The sequence below is a fragment of the Trachypithecus francoisi genome, unplaced genomic scaffold, assembly GCF_009764315.1.
Source record: "Trachypithecus francoisi isolate TF-2019V2 unplaced genomic scaffold, Tfra_2.0 Lachesis_group2, whole genome shotgun sequence".
Classification (NCBI taxonomy): Eukaryota; Metazoa; Chordata; class Mammalia; order Primates; family Cercopithecidae; genus Trachypithecus; species Trachypithecus francoisi.
Window position 1 is genome coordinate 41,915,045 of NW_022681465.1, and position 18,901 is coordinate 41,933,945.

Consider the following 18,901-nt stretch of genomic DNA (forward strand, 5'->3'; position numbering starts at 1 on the left):
TTTGATTTAGTTCAGCAGTCTTTCCTTGGATACCCACTAAGTGACAAACACTCTTCCAAAGCAGGGAAATAAAAGATAAAATGGTATACACATTCTTTGCCCTCACATCACTTACAGTGGGGCAAATCCTTTGACCTATCATGATTGGAAATATGCTTGGAATGCTTTTGGATGGAGAGGCATCCCTAACCCAGCCTGTGAAGTCAGTCAAGACTTTCCAAAAACAAATTGGTTAGAATTCAGTCTAGATGGACGAGAAGGAATTAGGTAAAAAACAGAAGCTAAGGTGTTCAAGGCACAGGGAAGAAAAGCATGAGCAAAAGGTATGAAACAGCATTTAAGCTTGGAAAACTATAAGAAGTTTAGGATTCCAGAAGCATTCATTCAAGTCATTTCTAAGTAGTGTCATTACTGCTCCAATATTTGCTTTATGATGTGAAACTGAGATATAAATATAATTATATGGCTTTCTTGGTAAGCCCACACCCTTTACTCATTTTGGAGTTACTAATGGTGTTTCATTTTTAGAATACCTACATGTTTGTGTTTTATTGTTATTCTATCATATGATGATTTTGTAAACAAACATTGCATATATTCAATGTTCCCTGAGTTTCATTACCTTGACTCAATGAGCTTTATGATTGTGATACTGTTGGGCAATATACCCAAGAGCTATAAGAATGCCCAACAATGAGACGTTTGCAGCATCCCCACCTTATTTTGATAAAAAACGTATCGCCTTGTAAGTGAATCTAAGTATTATTCACACAATCCCTTAGTATTATATACTTCTCAGTCCCGAATAGTTATGTTCTCACTACTGCACGTTAAATCTCTATAATATTATTTGTGTGTCCCTTTTTAAAAAACACTGATATAAATATATGAATAGCAAAAGTGTTCTTCCTGGACTATACTTCTATCTTCTCTGCCCTGGTCTAATAATTCTCTATCTTTGAAGTAGGTTTTCAGAAAGCAAAACTTAAATCAAGACTGTCATTTCAAAATATAGGGCTATCTACAGTATGGGTATGTATGACTAAATATGCTGCTCAGTGGACCAGGAGTTCAGCCCATGATGGTCAATAGCATGTGTGACACCAGGGTTTCACTCACTGCTCAGTTCTGTGGCAACTGTGGATCACTGTGTAACCTCAAGTCTTTGTGGCTTCTCACTTATGGGGCTCTGCTCAGCCTTAATGGAAGCAAAAGATGTGAAATCAGATACCACTGAGAATGTATATTTGTAAGAGTAAAAGCCTTTTATTCTCTTGCTAAGTTTTTTCACTATGGTATTTATTTCCATTTTAAGGAAAGTTTTTTTTTTAAATGACATGTAAGCCATTTGAAAATGGTGTCTACACTCACCAGATAGAAAATTAAAGATATGAATAATTTAAATTTTTAAATGCTTCCTTTGGTTATCAAGATATTCGAGTTCTGAAATGTTTGAATAGCTACTTCATACTCAACCTCATACATGTATACATAGTAAAAGAGAAAAAAAATCCTTTGAAATGTTCGTATTTTCCTCTTATGTCAACATGGATATGTCATAATATTTTGTGTTTTGTGGGACTCATTTCCAGTTGATGCAGAATTTTAAAGTCAAGATAATCACAATAATTAAGGAGTAAATGTGTAAATGAGGACCTGATTCAAGTTATTTAATTAACATAGATTCATGGAAATTTGACAACTGGAGGATTAAATATGGATTTTCATCTAATCTGTTTCTGTACTTTTCAGTTCTCCTAAACTATCACCAAATAAAGGGCAACGGTAGAGAATTAAATATGTGAAAAAAAATTAGGAAGCTATTTCCTGCTCCTTTGTGGCTTGTCTAGTCTAATACTGCTGCATTTAGAAGTTCTTAGAGACAATTCTTGTGAATCTTTTCTATGTGGGGGAAGTGAGAAGACGGAGAAAAATGGCTCTCCTCCCCAAATATGGTCCTAGTGGTGTTGATGTTAACCTGTTCAGGATAGACCAAGCCCTTTAGTATGAACAGGAGCCCTGGGTCCCCCAGGACCACATAATCCTTGCCTTTTATCCCCTCTTATCACAGGCTAATCCCTTTATTCCTCCTGGATTCCTCCTGTTAAAAATCAGGTAAAAAAGCCCAATAGCAGCAATTAAACCTACCTTCCACTCCATCTGAATGGAACAGGCTCCCACCAACGTTTCTCTCAGTGTACAAACTTTTCTCGTCTCTATTCCCACTACTACCCCCTTCACCCCTAAAGAGTCCCAGACTGAATTTTCAGATTCAGGCCAAATCCCTTCCATTTACTTTCACAGTGATCTTCCTTGAACACTGCTTTACCATATTCTTACCCTGCTTTCTTCTTTCTCCAATTGGAGAGAACCAATACTTACTTAGGGCCAAATAAACCAGCTAATCTATAGTTCCAAACTAACAATAATGTTAAGGTGATGTGTTGGGGGTGTTGTACCAGCCTAAAGAAAGCATGTTGAGAGAGCCTCTTTTTTATGGGATGAGTTGGCTTATCTTTCCTAGACACACCAAAATCATACTAGAGGAACCCGGCCTGGGACCATCAGGAACAGGAAGTGGACATTGAGATAATGAGTACTAGTCTGGACATTGAATCTGAAGTGCCAGGAGTTCATAGTGATGAAACTGTCTAGAATAACAAATATGGATTCAGAGCTTATCAGGGAAGTCTGGGTCATGAGAGTCCTTAGAGATGCTTAGGGGTTGATGAGATGTGAGGTTATGAGATGGCCAAGGATGGGTTTATAGTGTTAAGAGGAGAGGGCTAGAGACAGATGGAGGAGGAGCTAAGAGTAGGAGGGCAACCAGGAGAGAAGAGTGTGAGGAATCAAGCGAGGAAAGTTTTTCAGGAAAGAAGAACCATTCACCAGTTTAAGTCCCAGCAAGGCCAAGTTAGATTAAGATTAAAAAGGGAAAATCGGAAGAGAGAAGTACAGAAAGCAAGTAGACTACTTAGGCAAATGAGATTTTTAGTAATAAAAGAGAACAGACTTTTATTCCTCAATCTTTCTTTCCATCTTCACCTCATATTTATCTCCAAACAAAACCATATTTCTACATTGTTTGCCAATATTTCAACTTATCAATTTGAAAAAAAAATATATTTGACTCTTCACAACTCCCACACTAAGTCTAAGGCCAAATTTTTATTCTGTCAAGTCCCTTTTCTCCATTCCCAACCATTGGCCTTTTCTTTGTCCTGAAGTGTTTCTCATGTTGGTTTCTCCTCTGGCCTATGCACAATGTACCTGCCAGATGGACATTTCTGCATTATGCACACTTGGTCCATCTTTTATTTTTACCACTTTCATTAGCTTCTGCTTTCCTTTGGTAATAGATTCAGATTTATTTTCTGCCTTTATCTTCTCTTGATTGCCATTTTTGAGCCTTCTCTTTCCTTTTCTTCACCATCATTCCCTCTTGTTGTCTGATCCCCTGAACACTTGTCACCTAGTGCTTTCTGTCAACTTCCAAAGCCACCCCTCTGAAACTTTCACTTTTCTCTTGTCTTTTAAAAAACTTGGCTGCTGTATTTCATTAATGAATATAAATAGGAAACAAGTTAATGTCACTTTAATATTTTGATTTAGATTATCCTCATCTTGACCAAATATTGCGTTTCATGTGTATATTCAAAATATTTCAGTGGTGTCTCTTTTTTTTTTTTTCTTATTTTGTTTTCCTGTTTGTTTGTTGGTTGTTTTTTTCTCAAAACTCAGGCTAGGCCCTCACATGAATGTAGAGAAAAAAGTTTGCCTGGAAAATATGATTTGAAGGGTGTCTTAAAGTTCAGTAACTGGTCACAGTTACACTATTATCTACCTTTCAATTGAATTGAGACATTTTAACTTCTAAAATGCTAAAATAATTTCTTAAGCCATGAGGAGCCATTAAGACATCAGACAGGGTTATATTTGCAAGGAGGGTAGGAAGAAATTTGGTTTGATTGAGTAAAGAATAAAGATGGCTCAGGACCAGAGGAGTTTCCCAGAGAATACAAGCCCTAGGGCTACTAGAGTGGAGGGCTCAGAGCAACTAAAGTCAGCTGAACACTTTAGGTATTAGAGGAAGGGAAGGGTGATGCTACCATCAGGAGCGGATGTTGAAGTGAGACAAGGGTAAAATGAAAAGAGACTTCTCTTATATCATTGGTTTGCCTCAATGAATAAGTCTATTTAAAAGGGGTTCCTTTTGGTTATTTTTTCGAGGGTTTTATTTTTATTTCCTTTCAAATAAATATTTTTCCAATTACTTGATAAAGGAGGGAAGGGTATGATCTTTATAGAGATCCTCTTTTCTATGCAGCACACTAATTGCAGGGAAAAATATAGGAAACATTTTCTGTCTACTCATTTACTCATTTATGTGTATGCCCATGTACTAATTAAAAAATTATCCAGGGCTGGGTGCAGTGATTCATGCCTGTAATCCTAGCATTTTGGGAGGCTGATGCAGGTAGATCCCTTGAGGCCAGGAGTTTGAGACCAGCTGGCCAATCTAGCAAGACTCCATCTCTAAAAATTAAAAATAAAAATAAGTCATTGTGAATGTGATGTGTGCTAGGTACTTTGGCATTTTAAACAAAATGGTAAATAAGACACAGTTTGTATCATCCTGGAGTTTAAAGTAGTGTGCATGGACAGATAACAAAGCAGTTACAGTCCAGCATGTTACGTGCCATGATCAGAGAAGTACAGGTGCTTCCTGGAACAAGAGAAAGGGCACTCCATGCAGATTAGGAGCAACAGCAAACTTCACAGTGGGAATGACATCTTAACAGGAGTTGACCAGGCCAGGCTGGAGGGAAGGGGCAGAGAAGTGAAGGTGAAGATGGAAACAATATTCCAAAGTAGAAAACAGCACCTGTATCACTCAAGGTGAGTGAGAATGTGACTTTCCCAGACATAAACAATGTTGTCTGTGGTGGGAAGTCAAAGTCAAAGGGCTAAGTAGATAAAAGATGAGTCTGGGCCCCATCATAAAGGCCTTTTGTGGGCTGTTCAAGGAAGTTATATTTAACCTGAGGATAAATATATGGAGAATCATTGAAAGGTTTTAGATAGGGAAATAACATCATCAGATTGCTTTGTAGAGAGCTGATTCTAGCTAAAAGAGGTAGTATTAGGAGGGTGGAATAGGAGACTGCAATACCAATTTGGAAGTCACTATTGTAGCCATTCTAGCCAGAGATAATGGTAGTCTAACTTATATTACCAACAGAAAGTACTCATTCAAGAGATATTTATTTTATGGCAGATAATATCAATAGGACTTAGAGGTTTATGAAACCAGAAAAAAAGGAAAATTATGATGCCCAAATTTCTCCTATGGCCACTGGATGAATGCTGTCATTGATTGAGATGGAGAACACCAGAGAAAAAGTCTTTTGTGGGGAGACAGCCTGTGAAACACCCAACAGTCAAACAAACAGGGGTTACAATCCTAAGTCTTTGGTCAAGTTATGTATCTTAGAGTGCCTCAATTTCCTTATCTATGAATGGGATAATATTACCTATTTCATAGAGCTATTGATAGAATTAAATGAGATAATGTACATAACATATTTTACACAGTAATCTGGATCATATAAGTACTCTTAATAATTAATATGATTCATATTATTTAAAATTTTGTTAAGATGGTAGTTCTCCATGGCATTTTTACATGTCTTGCGATGGCTTTTGTCCCAGACTATCTATTCAAAGAGCTTTGCATAGCAGACAGCCTCAAGATATTGAGTCCCTCAGGGCAGAAAGCAGATTTATTTCTCTAATGGGATAATAAAGATAATGACTCCTTCCTGGGCAAAGGTTGGGCTGGTTTGCTAGTAGCCCTCTAATAAGAATGGGGTTCCCAAACTGAGGTTCCTTAGCTGTGACACAAATTCACTGTACATGCAGTATCCACTTGGGCCACTCTGCATTCCTCCTGTGAGACTTGGGAGCGGGGTGACCAAGGGTATCCAATGTAAATGTGAAGCTTATGTTGCCCACAGTGCCATGAGTAATTAAGGTCTTTGCCTCTCTCCTAATAGCCTTATGTCTTCTGCTAGCATTTATTAAATCTTAGCAGGCTATCTGGTTAGCTTAAAAGCAAGGGAAAAATCTCAGACTCTTCACGTTTCTTGATGAAGTTGTCTCCTAAATGTTTACATGTATGTTGTAAAACCTTGATACAGTGGCTCTGTAAGACACTATTTTCCAGTCTTGATATTGAACTCTTTCCATAAATCGAATTATGTGCAATATGTAAACAAAACTGTATGAAACAAGAGTGTTTATTTTCACTTTGAAGAATTTGTTTGTTTTGCTTATTTGTTTGGGAAAAGTTTGAGACATACAAGGTTGCTTTGCGTTTAAAATATTTCTTCTTTCAGGCACAAATCCATTGGGGACAAATGTTTATCGCATAAATCCTTACTATCTAATAAATATTAAGTATCACAAGTATATGTTGAAATCATACAATAGTTTTAATATTAATAGCAACCATTGAATAAATAGCATAGATTAAGGCAGCCATTGGCTAGCAAATTCCACCTATGTATTAATGAAGAGTAACATCATGTATTCATATATATCAGATAATCTCTCACTTAACTTGCCAGTGTTTATTCAGGTATAGGCACATAATTTCTAAAAGGCATCAATTTGTATTCAGGTACATATGTATAAAATACCTAGTTAAATCTGAGAACATAGTTAGGGATATGCTTTGTAAGAAAATATGATGATCCTGGAGTTAAATAAAATGAAGAATGTTCACTTGGATCCAATATGATCAGATGCAGATAACATACAGTAGGGAACAGGGTCTGCAAACTACAAAAAAAAGGGCAAAATACAAAGATAAGAGAAAAAATGAATTGCAGGTAGGACTCAAGATAGTGGACAAAGTATACAGAAGATAGATCTTACTTTAATAATCTAAGACAAGAATGTGAAGGAGAAGTAAAAGATCTAGTGTGCTTTAATAGAGGAAGCTGGAAATACAGTTCAGGATGAGGGCAAATAAGGCATTGTTCAGGGAAGTCTTCCTAGAGCAAGGAACACTAACCATGTGAAGGAAGGAATCAGCGTGATAACATGAGACCTTAATCCAGACACCAAAGGGGTGACTTGGGAACCTAATAACCCTATGTTTCTAAATACCAGAAGATAGTAATTCATATGAAGGGGAGAGGAATAAAACCACAAAGAGTTTGTAAACCAAAATGTCTATAACATGTGGAGAAACTTCCATGCATTTGAGTTACTGGTACCAAGAAGGGACAGTTTAGTGTTCTTAAACCACAGGTGTCATTCTTTGTGTCACAGGTGAAACCCAAGCTAAATTAAATGAACATGAAACTACACTGTTAGTGTTTCTAAACTGTACATCATCTGAAATTTTAGTTGTGTTCTTGAGACATCTCTAGGCTAAAGAACAGACAAAAAGATGGAAAAATAATCCACTGAGAAGGCCAGAGAAAATAGAAGCCAGGAACTCAGATTTTGATCTTTGTTGCTAGTATTTTTGTCTCTCTTATTCCTGGGTAGTGGTAGACAAGATCGGGCAATAATAAAAATTGCTTAGTTTTGGAGACATGACCAAAATCTAAAACACTATCATGTTTAAAATAATTAAAGTGTCAGGCATTCTTTTACTTGTACACTACATCTTTGTTTATTATTCTGTTAGATAAAGCCTCTTGTCATTATACTCCAGGCAAAGCTGTTAACAGGGAAACTAAATCCACACTCTAGACCTAATTTTTTAATACAGTTTCTTCTTTGATCTATTGCATCTCTGTATTTAATTATGAGGTCTGACTTGATGCCATGGTATCTTTTGCTCTTCTAGCTCTTTCTGTAGTTTGTAAAAAAAAAAGAATTTTCTGTTTCTTTTAAAGCAAGCTCATTTTTAGTTAGTTCATTGAAAGGTGTCACCTTCTGCTTCTTATTGCTCCTTGGGTCCTTTTATTCTTTGTCTCCTGAACTGACACAATTACCACCTCTACATTCTGCAAATATAGCTTGCAGAGCCAGTTTCCTAAGAATGTAATTTTCAAAAGTACCAGACACAAGAATGACTCTAAAGCCATTTGATGAGTTCTCTGTTACATTTCCTCATTTGCTTCCTTCCCAAAGAGGTTTTGATTTCTGCCTGGAACATGCTTATCAGCTTAAAAGTAAGCAGCATCATTATGTTATAAGGATTTTCTACTGCAGCAGCAAGTGCACTAGCCTTGAATGAAGCAGTTGCTAATCATGTTGCACTAAGCAAATAAAAGTCAGAACCGACCTAATCTTGCTTGCCTAATACCAGTTTCTGCTGCAGACTTCAGTGTAATGTTCTAATCACTGGCGCAAAACAGCCAATTAATTTGCTTTCCCTACGTGTTTTTACTGGCCAAGATGCATAGGCGAGCAGTGCATTCGGTCATAATCATGCTCCGCAAAGATGGGAAATGTTCCCTTTGAGCTTCCAATCATTAGGCCAGCTGAAGTGAAGACAAGCCCATTGACAAGTGAGAATGGCAATAATTTATTTTCTATTGATGGCTTGTGACAAATCATGTCGAAGCAGTGGCTGCATACTGTGGGGCTCCGCGAAGGAAGACTGTGATGGGCAAAGATGAAACCCTTCACAGCTCATTTAGTCCAAATGTAGCCACCTAGGTGGTGAATCGGTTCAACATACCAGCCCAGGCATTCCAGCACAAAATTAGATCACTAACAGGCAGGCCATATAGGGGTTCCTAGAAGACATTAATCAACAGGGTTGAGCTGTCAAAATGCAGAGTTTGAAATTAAGAAACACGAAAAGGATGAAAATGTGGCAATGCTGTCAAAAAATCAAGAATGTGATGTCTACTGCAGGATTCTAGCCACCATTAAAAAAGCTTAGAAGAAAAATAAATTATAAACAGGTAAAGAAAGTCATTACCCTACTGAAAATTTTCCTAATATTTTTACACATGTTAATTAGTAAAAGCAGCATGGAGGTGTATGCAAGCATGAGCACATCCCTTTTCAACTTAACACTGACAGGTCAGCTACATGTAAGTCCTCCTTACTGCCCCACAGCATAGTTCATCTCTTATTTAAATTTCTTTTCTACCGGACCTACTGATGTGCAAAGCATTTGATGTCTCACCCTGCTTCTGAATACCAACATTTCCAACTACAGAAGTTTTAGACTTGCATGCTTCATTTTTCTGAACACTGTTTTTGGTAGAATAGAGATTTCTAGAATCTGGACTGTTCAGGGGTGTGTGTATGTGTTATGTGTGTTTCTATGATTATATTTTATCAATATGGTTTTCTTTAAAAAGCTCATTGTCTGTTTTCATGTTATAAAAAACGTTTAATGCCATAAACAAATTCAAACAGAGTTACTGAAACTGACCGAATTTTCACTGAGCAAAAACATGAAAAATTCCATTACCTAAATTTATAAAATTTAAATCCTGAAGAATTCCTTTCCAAGCCCCACATGGGTTTTTCTTACAGTTTGGTCTGTGGACCACAAACATCAAAATGATCTAGAGCACTCACGGAAAATGTAAATGCACAGACCAATATCCTTCAGACTTACTGCATACAAATTTTTGGGATGGGCCTGAGAACTAGAATTTTAATAGGATCCCCAGAGTGATTCTGAATGTACAACAAAACTTGAAAACTACTTATTCTTGTATGAATAAGCCCTGGCCCATTTTCAAGTTCAAACACTTGCTTCTTTCCACCACTGTCTAACACATCTCCCTCTTGGACAAGCTATGCTCCATTTGTTCACAAACACTCTAATACACTCACATATCCATGCCTTTGATCATGCTGCACCCTTCATCTAGAATTCCTCCCCAATCTCCAGCCCCAGCTCCATCTTTCCCATCCTCTAAGATTCAGCTCAAATGCTCACTCCCACAGGAAGCCTTCTCTGTAACTCTCAGCTAGATGTGAATATTCTGGCCTCTGTGCTCTCTTAGCCTTTTGTTTGTGCATTTTGTAGCACTGCCAACTTGCCTTTCATTGCAGTTACCTGTATTCGTGCTTTATCTCCCAATTACTAGATGGTTCATTCTGTGAGACTCATGTCTGGTATGTCTGTTAATATCTCATAGCATCTAACTCATTGTCTTATACTATATGTACAGTAAATGTTTGTGGAATTGAATTGTTGAATAACAGATGTTAATTAATTCAAACCTACGCTTTATGTTTATTTTAAGTCAGTCCAGGAGGTAAGTGTCCTCCCTTGCTTTATGCTCAGAATTCTCATTAGCATCTTGGACTGAGTTTACCTGTGAGCAAAAATAAATGAGGTCTGTTCAATTTTATTTATTTGTTTGTTTTACTTATATACAGTTTGTCTGTCAAATACTATTCTGCTTTATATATTCTATATTAGCTTTAATGATATTTTCCCTGAAAGAATATTTATTGACATTCTAAGTCCTCAGTTGAAACAGATATGTAAAGTGTATTAGTTTGCTGGAAAAAATAAATGACCTTACAGCATGCTATTATAAACCATTTGTTTTGTGTTTGTTTGTTTGTTTGTTTTGTTTTATTTTTTGAGATGGAGTCTCACTCAGTCACCCAGGCTGGAGTGCAGTGGCGCGATCTCGGCTCACTGCAAGCTCTGCCTCCCGGGTTTACGCCATTCTCCTGCCTCAGCCTCCCAAGTAGGTGGGACTACAGGCGCCCGCAGCCACACCCAGCTAATTTTTTGCATTTTTAATAGAGACGGGGTTTCACTGTGTTAGCCAGGATGGTCTCGATTTCCTGACCTCGTGATCTGCCCGTCTGGGCCTCCCAAAGTGCTGGGCTTACAGGCGTGAGCCACTGCGCCCGGCCTATAAACCATTTGTTTTATAAATATTTCAGATATTCATGGGCTTAAAAAAACAAAAACACAGGAACTATATGCCCAAAAATATTTGATAGCACTGTATGATGATTAATGAACAGTTCTGCAATTGTTCAACTTAAGACTAATGTCTTAGACCCCAATTTATCATAAAGCATGGAAGCCATGGTTTGGCTTTTCATAACCTAAGGAACAAGTTCGGCCTGACTTTAAGGTAAGGAAATGTTTGACTGTGAGCCCCCCTGTATTCTGGAAGCACAAGAAAGATTTGACAGATACAGGGCAAATCCTATCAGTTTTATCCAGGTTCTTGAAACTATTATGGTCTGCTCAATTCATATTGTAATTGTTTTAAAGACCCCTTTTTACCTCTATGATATTGCTGTGTGTTTAAACACCACGAAAACATAGGGGTGAAATGTTGCCAGGATACCTGAGAATATATACTTGAAAAAATAAAATAATTCAAGCCAATTTGAGTTAAACCTGTTCTAGTCAGAAGAATAGTCCTTTATCTGTCTTGGTCTTCAATTACAAACACTCTTGATGAGGAGCAGGCACTGAGGAGATGCCTCCCACTTTATGTGAGTGCCAAAGATCTCTGGCAGACTAGAACCAGGACAGGGCTGCTGGGAAAAGTTCTGAAGGTGTGGGAAATGATTATTTCAAAAAGAAGGTGATATATAAACTTACCTCTTTGCAACACCTGGGGTTGTTTTGGAACTAGTGTAAAAATGCTTTCTGGGGACCACACATTTCATAAATGTTTCCTTCACTGTTTAGTAGACATCTCAGTGGGTTCTGCTTTAACTCAGTTGATGATTGTAATAGAACAGAGTATGATACTGCATTTTCATTTATATTAGAATTGCTGGCCATGGGCACCTAGGGAGCCCCTAGATATAACTAAAACCTAATTAGGAGAAAAGAACATTGATGGCTCAATTTCTGAATTGGAGAGTAAAAGAAACATAATTCCTCATATAACAACATAAAATCATTTCAAAATAAATAACTAAAAATGATACTGTTTTGGAAATATGCTTTCCACCTCCCCAAACCAGAAAAGAACAGCAATGTGGTATTTTCTACAGAACTGATTTGATCTTCTGCGAATTCCTCTATTCCCAGTGTATATAAGCCCTAAAACTGTTTTCGCAAACATCCTATGTCACTTGAGGGTGGAAGGAAGGAAAAGTTAGTCCATAAATGGTTGATGTAGAGTGATGAGACCTTATAGGAGAGACTGAAGGACTGTGACAGACAAGCACTGAGACAGGGAAAGAGATAAAAATAAACCATGGTGTGAGTTTCAGGAAACCTTTGATGTATAAGAAATATTTGGAAATTAGATTAAAGGTTCTCAACACTGACCTCATAATATTCATGATGCAAGAATTAGAAGAGCCTTTGAAGAAAATAATAAGAATAAACATACAGGCTTCTTTGAAAAAGCCACAGAGCACAAATAAATAAGAATCAGTCTGTCCTGTACAAGGTATCCTGCTTACTGTATCAGCAAAAAGAAATCAACTTTGACCTATGCATAAAGCCTGAAGGAAAAAGGGACTATAAACAAAAGGCAAATGAAGAACATAATCTGAAGAGGAATGGCACAGAGAAACACAGAAAGTATTCAAAAAAAATAGTTCTCCAGAGTTTCTAAGGAATTACAGACAACACAGCCTCTAGAAAACAATCTAAAAAGACTTCAAAAAAGTGACACAACGAAATAGTGGCAGATGAAAATTGATCTGGAAAACTCATAAAGAAATGAAGGAGAAACTGGAAATCATAACAAACATAAAAGCCTCATTAAAGGCAATAAAAATTATAATGTATGCTCTTCAAAACAAAGTCATAGAGGCTAGAATTGAGAAATAAAGACAAAGAAAATAAATCTCAAAAACCAAATTAGGTTAAAAGAACTATGTAAAAATTACTATAGAGATGATAGATGCAGCAGAGAGGAAAAGGAGAACCAAGAATCACAAAATTACTATTTCTGAAGAAAATAACAGAACAAAAAAACTAACATATAAGAAAACTTTACTGAAGATTTGATCTGCATAGTGCAAGCGTCCTTTATATCTGAAAAAACCTTAATACAAAATAATGTTAAAACATATGTTAATACAGTTTTTCTGTTCTCTAAGGATAAAATTATATGGGCATCCTAACTGACAAAGCAAGTCATAGAATGGGGGAAAATCAGGTGCGTCTTAAACTTTTTCAAAGCAGCACTTTCTACATAGCAATGGGTGGATGGCAACATTTCCAGGGCAATAAAATATGATCCAATATAAAGACAACATTCTCAAGCAAGTAAGAGCTTAGGGATTATGGCATCCATGATAATTATTAGCAAGAGATGAATCAAAGTAAAACACTATATAAAAATATCTAAGATTGGGCCAGGCACGGTGGCTCAAGCCTGTAATCTCAGCACTTTGGGAGGCCGAGGCGGTTGGATCACGAGGTCAGGAGATTGAGACCATCCTGGCTAACATGGCGAAACCCCGTCTCTACTAAAAATACAAAAAATCAGACGGTGCGGCGGCGGGCGCCTGTAGTCCCAGCTACTCGGGAGGCTGAGGCAGGAGAATGGCGGGAACGCGGGAGGCGGAGCTTGCAGTGAGCCGAGATCGCGCCACTGCACTCCAGCCTGGGCGACAGAGTGCGAGTCAGTTTCAAAAAAAAAATAAATAAATAAAAAATAAATAATTTATATATATAATTAAATAATCACGGAAATCATAGTTAAATGTTATAAATCCTGAGAGTGTAAAAGTAATTATACATACTCACAGATACACAAACACCAACTACCGAAGGGTGGAGAAAAAGGGCAGTGATAGGAAAAACCATGATATGTTAGTACATCTTTTACAATCAGCTCTCAGGAGATCCTGTTTTAAGTACTAATGTTTCAGCCACTTACAGTTCTTTCATGGTGTTTTAAAAACTACATTTAGAGGAATTTTCAAGGAATTCTAACAACTCATAGTGAAGAAACGTTTCTCTGAATTCCCAACAATTTTTCTCTTTCACTTCATTTTTTTCTTTGATTATCTATTATTAAAGCCAGAATCTATGAAATTGTCCCATTTTTAAAAGATATTTCATTTCCTTCTCTTTGTCTTAGTATTACAGATGTCTGGAAAGATGTTCACCAAATATTGAAGTTATTACTGAATGGGGAACTTTTGAGTGATGATTAACTGCCCCCTGTAGAGGAGAGGAGGGCACATGAACAGTTTAGTCAGAGAATAGTTTTAAATACCCAGAAAAATGAGGTATCTTTTTGATGCTGTCTTTTGTATATCCATCCATTTCATTTCTCTTGAAGGAAAAATAAAAGGTAAAACCATTCAATCAGCTTATGCAAGATGTTCACAGTGGCACACTGTTAATCTTTGAGGGAATTACAAAGGAAGCTAAAGGAATTTATTTTTCCGTACATAGTTTACAATTTAACTTGATGGTCCTTAGTTTTTTTCATTTGTTTGAATGCAATGCTAACTTAGTGTGACAGAAAAAGGACTTGCAAAGAATCAAATGGTGATATTTTTAGGTAGCTCTCATTCCTCATTCACTCATAATCCATGGTTCTCTTACCCAAGTAATGGGTAATTTTATATTTTGGAAATTATTCAAAGTATGAGGCAGAGTCTTGGGTAGCTACTTTAATGTGAGCTTGAACTCTGAAAGAGAAAAATGTCAACCAAAACTATAATGCCTTAAGAATATATTTTGCTATTTGTCTCAGTCGCTATTTTGGTTTAAAGGAAATCTTTGAATTAGCAATTATCAAAGAAGTATAAATTTGTTCTATTTGAAGAACCCCCATTTCCCCAATAAGAAAAACTCATGGTTTGACCATATACTGTGGCCTAGATTTTGTAATTTGTTACACCTTTAAAGATAATTTTGAGCTAAATTATTCACAGATGTATTTATCCAAATGTTTGTTTATAGTCATTCAGTTTGATGTTTTTTCTAAATACACTGTCATGTTGTGGGATTCTGTTAGCGTAGCTATAATGGAGTTAACTTTACATTTTTATTTATTAACATTTTCATGATAGAAGCTGAAATTTTGAAGGTTATGATATCATTTCAAGATTGTCAAAGCTCCCAGTTTGACATATTATTTCTCAAAGTGTATCTAAAAAGAGAGGATGATGGAAGGAATCAGCTGTTACAGAAGTTTGTTAGCATAAAATATATGGGAAGGAGATGAGGAGATGTATTTAATATGATGAGTAATTTATAATATCTGTGCAAATCAGATACTCGAGTATCTGTTAAATGGGCAGTCTTCCATTTGACTGTGAATACTTACCTATGATCTAATCTACTTTTTCCTTTTCTTTTTTTAAAAGTAAATTTAAACATCTGGTCCCTCACCCACTAGATGTTTTTACCCAGTATATATCTTAAGTTTAATTGCAGATTGGAAATGCTTTCCTGAAATCATGAACTTTTATTTCTTAAAATTAATCATGATATAATCACAAAGATGCTCATCCACAGTGAGGGCTATATTAACTCTCTTTAAATGGCTAATCACACATTGCTCACTGTAGCTGCTTTTGCAACTTTTAGTTTTGTATCTTATTTTGTCCTCCAAGGTAAAATGACGGAGTGAGCATATTGCATAAAAACTAAGATCATCACTCTTCCACTGCCTATCACCCTGTTTATGCTTAACCAAGCATTTATTTATTAGTTCTTAATGGTAAGGGCTACAAGGTTACTACACCTGAGAGAAAAATCTGTAAGACAGGCTTTCTAATTAATCACTGGGAGGGTTCAGGAAGGTCTAGCTATTTCTGTAAACTGAAGCATTTATGCACTCTATTGCAAACGTTGATCATGAAAATGGCAGGTAATGCTTTATTTCTCTAAGTTTCTGTAGTTCCATTAGGAATAATGAACCCTTTACACGTCTATCTGTGTATATACATGGATGCCATCATTAAAACTAGGGCCTTCATTCATCTGAGGACAGATAGGGGGACAGTTCTAAGAAAACCAAAGAGTAGTACCAGTATCTCAGGAATGATATGAAATGGTGCTCTGAATTGAAAAATCACCATCTCAGAACAAAAGGCTCTGAGAAAGAATGATCAATAACAACAGACCCTGTTAGTCAAGGTTACCATATCCGGGATCATTTGTGGCTAGTCAAGTTGTCTAGACCATGTGCCTCATTGGGTAATTTTCCTATGTTCACAACAAAACTGCAATACCATTTGCAGCAGAGCTTCAGGTGAAATAATGACTTAATTGATAGTGCTGAAGCTCTTTCCCAGATTGGCCTGGGTCACTGGGTGCAGTAAGAATATGTAAGATAGCACCAGCCCCAGTCATATGTACAGGTTTATTCAGGAACTGATATTTCTTTCCCCAGTCCCTAACATCTGCTTTGGTGTTTCCTGGTGCAGAAGCCTGTACTGTCAGAGGCATAAAGCATTGCAGATCTTAATAGCCTATTCCTCCTGCTGCTAACCAGGTCCCTGACATTTGCAAAGATCACCACCTTAGCCACACTGCTGGTATAATTTATCTCTTAAACACAGTAATGTTGATTTCTTAAGCCCAGCATAGGTAAAACAGTACACAGAGATGCATCCTCACCCTGTTTTCATGTCCCTCAAATACAGTGTAGCAGGCTAGGACCTCTAATCTTCCCCACCACTACCCTTGTGATTTTTCTGTTCTTCCTCCCCTTCATCCTTCCTCATTTCTATAATTCTTACATTTGTGTGTCAGAAGAACAGTGGCTTTTATGTGTTGTACAGCCATGCAGATGCTAGCCAACTGACCAAATATTCTTTGGCTTCGCCAAATTTTAGTCAGAATTCTGAACATTCTCCTAGATCCATATGTGCATTTCCTTGTAAAATCCAGTTTTAGCAAAAGAACCCTGCTAAATCAGTTTAGCCAGAACCCCCCATCTTTAATATCTGATTGTCCTAGATACTCTCATCCTCTACCCATCATCCCCCAAGTAACGTCTGATCACCCTGAGTTGTCTTCAGCAAGAATCCTGATAGGTCAGTTTACCCAGAAGACCCTTTACCCCTGATGTTCCACTTAGTAATTATCTATCCACTGACCCCCACACTGCTTCTTAGCTATAAATTCTGATTTGCCCATGCTGTATTTAGAGTTAAGCCCAATCTCTGTCCTGCACTGCAAGACCCCATTGTAGTGGTCCCTATACTGATCACAATGGTTCTGAATAAAGTTTTCCTTACTGAGCTTTAATAAGTTTCCTTGGCGGGGCATGGTAGCCCACATCTGTAATCCCAACAATTTAACCCAAGACCAGACTGGGCAACACAGCAACAACCCGTCTCTACCAAAAACAAAAACAAAACAAAAAGACCCTTTCTTAAAAAAATTAGCAAGGCAAGGTGGCATGCACCTGTATTCCAAGCCACTTAGAAGGCTGAGTAGCTTGGACAACCACTTGAGCACAAGGGATCAAGGCTGCAGTTGGCCATGAACGTGCCATGTTAATAATTTTTTATTAACACCACTCCTGGCAAGACTAAGAACAAGGCTGTGGATACTGAGGCCCCACTGCATTTTGTTAAATACATCTTCCCAGATGGCCACTGCTTCCTGTTCTTTTACAGCTGAGGATTCTGTGGGTCACTCTCAGAGTCTCAAGCACCTGTTCCCTCCACTTCAACCAAAATAGGTCTACTTTTTATGCTTTACATATTATGCTTCCACAAAATATTTTTATGCAGATACTGCTACAGTTTAATAAAAAGAACTTGATCTAAAAAGTTAAAGAAATTAATCACTTAAGGTCCTGATATATGTGTGTGTATGTGTGTGTGTGTGTGTGTGTGTGTGTGTGTATATATATATATTTCTAGAGAAATAGCAGCTTTGAGGAAAAATAGACCTGTGTCCTCTAAGTGAGGAATATAGCAGGAGAAGTCAAGAAGAAGGAGCGTCAACATAAAGGGGAGCAGAAATTTAAGGAGCAGGAGTAGGAGATAATAGTTATACTGGTATGGGAGTTGTTCTTCTTTGTGAATTGGTTTTAGTTTGGTTTGTTTTACTTCATTTTAGAAAACATAAGGATAAATAGTAGAATGAGAGGTGTAACTTCATCCAGTTTGCAGGTCAAGTGTCCTGAGTTCTAGTGCTGGTTCTGTTTTATTTGGATGACTGCCTATCCACCTTAAGTAGCCCGCCCCCTCCCTCAGGTATTTCCTATTTCCTTTTGCCTAGTTCTATAAGCATAGAATGGTCATGATATCAGAAGTTTAGCAGTAAGGACAAAGGGCCAAGATGGCTGACTGGATGTAATTAGGAAGAACTTCTCCCACCAACAGAGACAAGAACATCAAGTAGACTGACACTCTGATCACATCTTCGAAAAGCAGGCATTGAGAGTGGATAGAGGAAGGAGGCAGACCACAGGGCTGAGAGGGGAAGAAGCTAGAAACCCTGCACCAGGTTGCCAAGCACTAGGGCTCATTCCTGGCCCTGAGCAGCTCCTAGGAAAGGGGTGAGTAAAATTGGTGTGGAGCAGCCCACTCTTATCACGGATCTCCAGGATCCTAGCTGTGGGAGACCCCTATGACCCACACAGACATTTGAGTTGGCAGGGAGAACTACCCAGAGAGTTGGCAGAGACAGAACTCCAGTTTGCATGGAGTCTAGGGGGTTTGGCATGGGGACAGCTGCAGTGGAACATGGCCATGGGTACCCAATCCCAAGACTCACCACTCTTCTCTAGGTGGCTATAGCCTTTATTAGCGGCCAGACCTGGAGAGAATAGTGCTGTCATGCCTGCAGGACCGAGCCAGTCTGGTCTGAATGCCCCTCAGTCTGCCAGTCTCTCCTAGGGTCCCTGTCTGGCCACACCAACTTACAGCACAGCCTCAGCTTCCCCACTAAAGCACTTTCCAGTGGCCACCACCACAACTCTTTTGCTGGTAGCCCCCGCCCTCCCATCAGAGTGCTCTTGCAGACAGACCTCCACTGGTG

The 18,901-nt window shown here is 37.8% G+C and overlaps 1 protein-coding gene across 1 annotated transcript in view; it reads left to right on the forward strand.

Moving 5' to 3' along the window:
• The window catches only part of KIAA0825 (KIAA0825 ortholog), a 438,259-nt gene that overhangs the window by 366,316 nt on the left and 53,042 nt on the right, over nucleotides 1-18,901 (forward strand). The window lies entirely within an intron of this gene.